The sequence below is a fragment of the Somniosus microcephalus genome, chromosome 4, assembly GCF_052327205.1.
Source record: "Somniosus microcephalus isolate GS21.2 chromosome 4, FLI_Smic_1.0, whole genome shotgun sequence".
NCBI classification, from domain to species: domain Eukaryota; kingdom Metazoa; phylum Chordata; class Chondrichthyes; order Squaliformes; family Somniosidae; genus Somniosus; species Somniosus microcephalus.
This window is the reverse complement of record NC_140990.1, coordinates 2,712,117-2,719,418: the sequence shown is the minus strand read 5'-3', so window position 1 is coordinate 2,719,418 and position 7,302 is coordinate 2,712,117.

Genomic DNA, 7,302 nt, shown 5'->3' with positions numbered 1-7,302 from the left:
CCCGGAAGAACATCGACCAACGGCACCCCCACCAACTACTCCTTCAACAACCCTGGCGGCACCCCCGGCAGAGACCCAGGAGGCCACCGGGGACACCCAGCCGACACCCGCGGCACCACAACAGCCACGCCGGTCGCAGAGGACTATCAAACCCCCGAACAGACTAAATCTATAGAAGGGGTGAATGTGATGAAATATTCCATTCATCACTGCCTGTGACTATGGTTGGTTTCAGTTTCATTTCCTTTACCTCTGTTCCGTTTCCTCACCATTGTATTGTACTATGTGTAGGGCTCCGCCCATACCTGGCCCATTGTATTGTACTATGTGTAGGGCTCCGCCCATACCTGGCCCCTATGTAAGCTGGCCCAGCCTGCAGCACATCCAGTACGGCAGAGCTCTGGATGGAAGATACCTCTCTCCTGTGTGTTACCTTCTAAGTCAATAAAAGCCTTGTTTAGTTTCGCTAACATCGAGTCTCGGATTTATTGAGGCACATCACACACAGCGGGTAAAAGGGAATGATTCACTCCCGTCTGGGACTGTATGGCCCGTGTGTGTATCTCAGTGTCAGCTCCTGTACATTGTACAGCACACACAGCGGGTAAAAGGTAACAATTCACTCCCGTCTGGGACTGTACGGCCCGTGTGTGTGTGCCTCAGTGTCGGCTCCTGTACATTGTACAGCACACACAGCGGGCAAAAGGTAACGATTCACTCCCGTCTGGGACTGTACGGCCCGTGTGTGTGTCTCAGTGTCAGCTCCTGTACATTGTACAATACACACAGCGGGTAAAAGTTAACGATTCGCTCCCGTCTGGGACTGTACGGCCCGTGTGTGTGTGTCTCAGTGTCGGCTCCTGTACATTGTACAGCACACACAGCGGGTAAAAGGGAACGATTCACTCCCGTCTGGGACTGTACGGCCCGTGTGTGTGTGTCTCAGTGTCGGCTCCTGTACATTGTACAGCACACACAGCGGGTAAAAGGTAACGATTCACTCCCGTCTGGGACTGTACGGCCCGTGTGTGTGTCTCAGTGTCGGCTCCTGGACATTGTCCAGTACACACAGTGGGTAAAAGGGAACGATTCACTCCTGTCTGGCACTGGTAGAATTTTCTAAAGGATTAAAACGTCCCTTTAACATCACAAAAATGTTGTTTGTTATTTTCTGCGCCTTTGTCCCGTGTCTCCATCCTGTGATTAAGGCAGTGAACTTTGAACTTTCAGGGCAAAAGGGCCCATGACCTCAATGTACTGTTGAACAAACAGATGGAGTCGGAGAGAAGCCTTTTGTTAGGCCGTGCGTTGCCATGGAGCCCGTTGTCAGGGAGAGACAGAAAGAGGATTCCGTCATGATGTGGTGTCCAAATCACGGATAAACCTGTCAAAGGGGGATCAGGAGAATGAGGCAGCACAGGAGGAGGCCATTCGGACCATCGTGCCTGTGCTCTCCAATTAGCCCCACGCCCGCCTCCCCCCTGCCCTTTCCCCGTAGCCCTGCAAACTTTTCCCCTTCAAGTATTTCTCCAATTCCCTCTTGAAAGTTGCGATTGAATCTGCTTCCACCGCCCTTTCAGGCAGCGCGTTCCAGATCACAACAACTCGCTCCGTAAAATAAATTCTCCTCATCTCCCCCCACCCCTGGTTATTTTGCCCATCACCTTAATTCTGTGCCCTCTGGTTACCGACACATCTGCCACGAGAAATAGTTTCCCCATATCTACTCTGTCCAATCCCCTCATGATTTTGAACGCCTCTGTTAAATCTCCTCTTAACCTTCTCTGCGCTAAGGAGAACAATCCCAGCTTCTCCAGTCTCTCCACGTAACTGAAGCCGCTCATCCCTGGTACCATTCTGGTCAATCTCCCCTTAACCTTCTCTGCTCTAAGGAGAACAATCCCAGCTTCTCCAGTCTCTCCACGTCACTGAAGTCCCTCATTCCTGGTACCATTCTGGTCAATCTCCCCTTAACCTTCTCTGCTCTAAGGAGAACAACCCCAGCTTCTCCAGTCTCTCCACATCACTGAAGCCGCTCATCCCTGGTACCATTCTGGTCAATCTCCCCTTAACCTTTTCTGCTCTAAGGAGAACAATCCCAGCTTCTCCAGTCTCTCCACGTAACCATAGTCCCTCATTCCTGGTACCATTCTGGTCAATCTCCCCCTAACCTTCTCTGCTCTAAGGAGAACAACCCCAGCTTCTCCAGTCTCTCCACGTAACTGAAGTCCCTCATCCCTGGTACCATTCTGGTCAATCTCCCCTTAACCTTCTCTGCTCTAAGGAGAACAATCCCAGCTTCTCCAGTCTTTCCACGTAACTGAAGTCCCTCATCCCTGGAACCATTCTGGTCAATCTCCCCTTAACCTTCTGTGCTCTAAGGAGAACAATCCCAGCTTCTCCAGTCTTTCCACGTAACTGAAGTCCCTCATCCCTGGAACCATTCTGGTCAATCTCCCCTTAACCTTCTCTGATCTAAGGAGAACAATCCCAGCTTCTCCAGTCTCTCCACGTAACTGAAGTCCCTCATCCCTGGTACCATTCTGGTCAATCTCCCCCTAACCTTCTCTGCCCTAAGGAGAACAATCCCAGCTTCTCCAGTCTCTCCACGTAACTGAAGTCCCTCATCCCTGGTACCATTCTGGTCAATCTCCCCTTACCCTTCTCTGCTCTAAGGAGAACAACCCCAACTTCTCCAGTCTCTCCACATCACTGAAGTCCCTCATCCCTGGTACCATTCTGGTCAATCTCCCCTTAACCTTCTCTGTTCTAAGGAGAACAATCCCAGCTTCTCCAGTCTCTCCACGTAACTGAAGCCCCTCATCCCTGGTACAATTCTGGTCAATCTCCCCTTAACCTTCTCTGCTCTAAGGAGAACAATCCCAGCTTCTCCAGTCTCTCCACAGAACTGAAGTCCCTCATCCCTGGTACCATTCTGGTCAATCTCCCCTTAACCTTCTCTGCTCTAAGGAGAACAATCCCAGCTTCTCCAGTCTCTACACATAACTGAAGTCCCTCATCCATGGTACCATTCTGGTCAATCTCCCCTTAACCTTCTCTGCTCTAAGGAGAACAACCCCAGCTTCTCCAGTCTCTCCACATAACTGAAGTCCCTCATCCCTGGTACCATTCTGGTCAATCTCCCCTTAACCTTCTCTGCTCTAAGGAGAACAATCCCAGCTTCTCCAGTCTCTCCACATCACTGAAGTCCCTCATCCCTGGGACCATTCTGGTCAATCTCCCCTTAACCTTCTCTGCTCTAAGGAGAACAACCCCAGCTTCTCCAGTCTCTCCACGTAACTGAAGTCCCTCATCCCTGGTACCATTCTGGTCAATCTCCCCTTAACCTTCTCTGCTCCAAGGAGAACAATCCCAGCTTCTCCAGTCTCTCCACGTAACTGAAGTCCCTCATCCCTGGTACCATTCTGGTCAATCTCCCCTTAACCTTCTCTGCTCTAAGGAGAACAATGCTAGCTTCTCCAGTCTCTCCACATCACTGAAGTCCCTCATCCCTGGTACCATTCTGGTCAATCTCCCCTTAACCTTCTCTGCTCCAAGGAGAACAATCCCAGCTTCTCCAGTCTCTCCACGTAACTGAAGTCCCTCATCCCTGGTACCATTCTGGTCAATCTCCCCTTAACCTTCTCTGCTCTAAGGAGAACAATCCCAGCTTCTCCAGTCTCTCCACGTAACTGAAGTCCCTCATCCCTGGGACCATTCTGGTCAGTCTCCCCTGAACCTTCTCTGCTCTAAGGAGAACAACCCCAACTTCTCCAGTCTCTCCACATCACTGAAGTCCCTCATCCCTGGTACCATTCTGGTCAATCTCCCCTGAACCTTCTCTGCTCTAAGGAGAACAATCCCAGCTTCTCCAGTCTCTCCACATCACTGAAGTCCCTCATCCCTGGGACCATTCTGGTCAATCTCCCCTTAACCTTCTCTGCTCTAAGGAGAACAATCCCAGCTTCTCCAGTCTCTCCACATAACTGAAGTCCCTCATCCCTGGTACCATTCTGGTCAATCTCCCCTTACCCTTCTCTGCTCTAAGGAGAACAACCCCAGCTTCTCCAGTCTCTCCACATAACTGAAGTCCCTCATCCCTGGTACCATTCTGGTCAATCTCCCCTTACCCTTCTCTGCTCTAAGGAGAACAACCCCAGCTTCTCCAGTCTCTCCACATAACTGAAGTCCCTCATCCCTGGTACCATTCTGGTCAATCTCCTCTGCACCTTCTCCAAAGTCTTGACATCGTTCTTTAAGTGGTGCCCAGAATTGGACACTCCAGCTGGGGCCTAAGCAACATTTTATGAAGTTTTAGCATAACTTCCTTGGTTTTGTAATCTCATGTCCCGTCCGACCATCACCCCTGTGCTCACCTTTTTACAGGTGAGGCAGGGCCTCAGTTATAACATTGCAGAGAAGATTTACAAGGATGAGTCATAATATAGTCATAATGGCACAGAAAGAGGCCATTCGGCCCATCGAGTCCGTGCCAGCTCTCTGTAGAGCGATCCAGTCAGTCCCATTCCCCCGCTCTATCCCCGTAGCCCTGCAAGTTTATTTCCCTCAAGTGCCGAACCAGTCTCCCCTTGAAAACATTGAGTGTCTCCGCTTCCACCACTTCCGTCGGCAGCAAGTTCCAGGTCCTCCACACTCGCTGCGTAAAAAAGTTTTTCCTCAGGTCCCCCCTGTATCTCTTGCCCAAAACCTTCAATCTGTGTCCCCTAGTCCTTGTACCATCAACTAGTGGGAACAGCCTTTCCCCGTCTAGCCTATCCAAACCCGTCATGATCTTGTACACCTCGATCAAATCACCCCTCAACCTCCTTTGCTCTAATGAAAACAAATCCAGCTTCTCCAACCTGTCCTTGTAGCTAAGATCCCCCATCCCCGGAACCATTCTGATGAATCTCCTCTGCACCCTCTCAAGGGCCTTCACATGCTTCCTATGAGGATAGCAGAAATGTGGAGGGGTTGTACTGAGGGAGCACTGCAGTGTCGGAGGGGCAGTACTGAGGGAGCGCTGCACTGTTGGAGGGGCAGTACTGAGGGAGCGCTGCACTGTTGGAGGGGCAGTACTGAGGGAGCGCTGCACTGTCGGAGGGGCAGTACTGAGGGAGCGCTGCACTGTTGGAGGGGCAGTACTGAGGGAGCGCTGCACTGTCGGAGGGGCAGTACTGAGGGAGCGCCACACTGTCGGAGGGGCAGTACTGAGGGAGCGCCACACTGTCAGAGAGGCAGTACTGAGGGAGCGTCGCACTGTCGGAGGGGCAGTACTGAGGGAGCACCGCACTGTCGGAGGGGCAGTACTAAGGGAGCGCCGCACTGTCGGAGGGGCAGTACTAAGGGAGTGCTGCACTGTTGGAGGGGCCGTACTGAGGGAGTTCTGCACTGTTGGAGGGGCAGTAGTGAGGGAGTGCTACACTGTCAGAGGAACAGTACTGAGGGAGTGCTGCACTGTCGGAGGGGCAATGTGAGGGAGCTCCAAACTGTGGGAGGGGCAGTACTGAGGGAGCGCCGCACTGTCGGAGGGGCAGTACTGAGGGAGCGCTGCACTGTCGGAGGGGCAGTACTAAGGGAGTGCTGCACTGTCAGAGGGGCAGTACTGAGGGAGCGCCGCACTGTCGGAGGGGCAGTACTGAGGGAGTGCTGCACTGTTATAGGGGCGGTACTGAGGGAGCGCCACACTGTCGGAGGGGCAGTACTGAGGGAGCGCTGCTCTGTCGGAAGGGCAGTACTGAGTGAGCACTGCACTGTCGGAGGGGCAGTACTGAGAGAGTGCTGCACTGTCGGAGGGGCGGTACTGAGGGAGCGCCGCACTGTCGGAAGGGCAGTACTGAGGGAGTGCTGCACTGTCGGAGGGGCAGTACTGAGGGAGCGCTGGAGTGTCAGAGGGGCAGTACTGAGGGAGCGCCGCAATGTTGGAGGGGCAGTACTGTGGGAGTGCTGCACTGTCGGAGGGGCAGTACTGAGAGAGTGCTGCACTGTCGGAGGGGCGGTACTGAGGGAGCGCCGCACTGTCGGAAGGGCAGTACTGAGGGAGTGCTGCACTGTCGGAGGGGCAGTACTGAGGGAGCGCTGGAGTGTCAGAGGGGCAGTACTGAGGGAGCGCCGCAATGTTGGAGGGGCAGTACTGTGGGAGTGCTGCACTGTCGGAGGGGCAGTACTGAGGGAGTGCTGCACTGTCGGAGGGGCAGTACTGAGTGACCGCCGCACTGTTGGAGGGGCAGTACTGAGGGGGTGCTGCACTGTCGGAGGGGCAGTACTGAGGGAGTGCTGCACTGTCGGAGGGGCAGTGCTGAGGGAGTGCCACACTGTCGGAGGGGCAGTACTGAGGGAGCGCTGCACTTTCCGAGGTGCAGTGCTGAGGGAGCACTGGAGTGTCGGAGGGACAGTACTGAGGGAGCGCTGCACTTTCCGAGGTGCAGTACTGAAGGAGCGCTGGAGTGTCGGAGGGACAGTACTGAGGGAGCGCCGCACTGTCGGAGGGGCAGTACTGAGGGAGCGCCGCACTGTCGGAGGAGCAGTACTGAGGGAGCGCTGCACTGTCGGAGGGTCAGTACTGAGGGAGCGCTGCACTTTCCGAGGTGCAGTACTGAGGGAGCGCCGCACTGTCGGAGAGGCAGTACTGAGGGAGCGCCGCACTGTCGGAGGGGCAGTACTGAGGGAGCGCCGCACTGTCGGAGGGGCAGTACTGAGGGAGCGCCGCACTGTCGGAGGGGCAGTACTGAGGGAGCACCGCACTGTCGGAGGGGCAGTACTGAGGGAGCGCCGCACTGTCGGAGGGGCAGTACTGAGGGAGCGCTGCACTTTCCGAGGTGCAGTACTGAGGGAGCGCTGCACTGTCAGAGGGACAGTACTGAGGGAGTGCTGCACTGTCGGCGTTGCCGTCTTTTGGCTGAAGGCCCTGTCTGCCCTCTCAGCTGCACATTAAATATCTCATGGTATTTTGTCGAAGAATTGCCGTGGGGATTTCTCCCCGGTCTCCTGGCGCCAATATTTGTCCCTCAAAACAGCATCACTAAAACCAGATTACCTGCTCATTGTCACATTGCTGTTTGTGGGAGCTTGCTGTGCGCATATAGGCTGCTGCATTTCCTACATTACGACAGTGACTACACTTCAAAAGTTCTTCATTGTCTATAAAGCGCTTTGGGATGTCCTGAGGTTGTGAGAGTTGCTATCTAAATGCGAGTAGTTGCTTTTGTCATGGGAGTTCCTCGTTATGTGGAGGGTCGTGAGGGATGGAACTGTCAAAAGGTTAGTATGCAGGTGCAGCAAGTGATTAAGAAGGCCAATGGA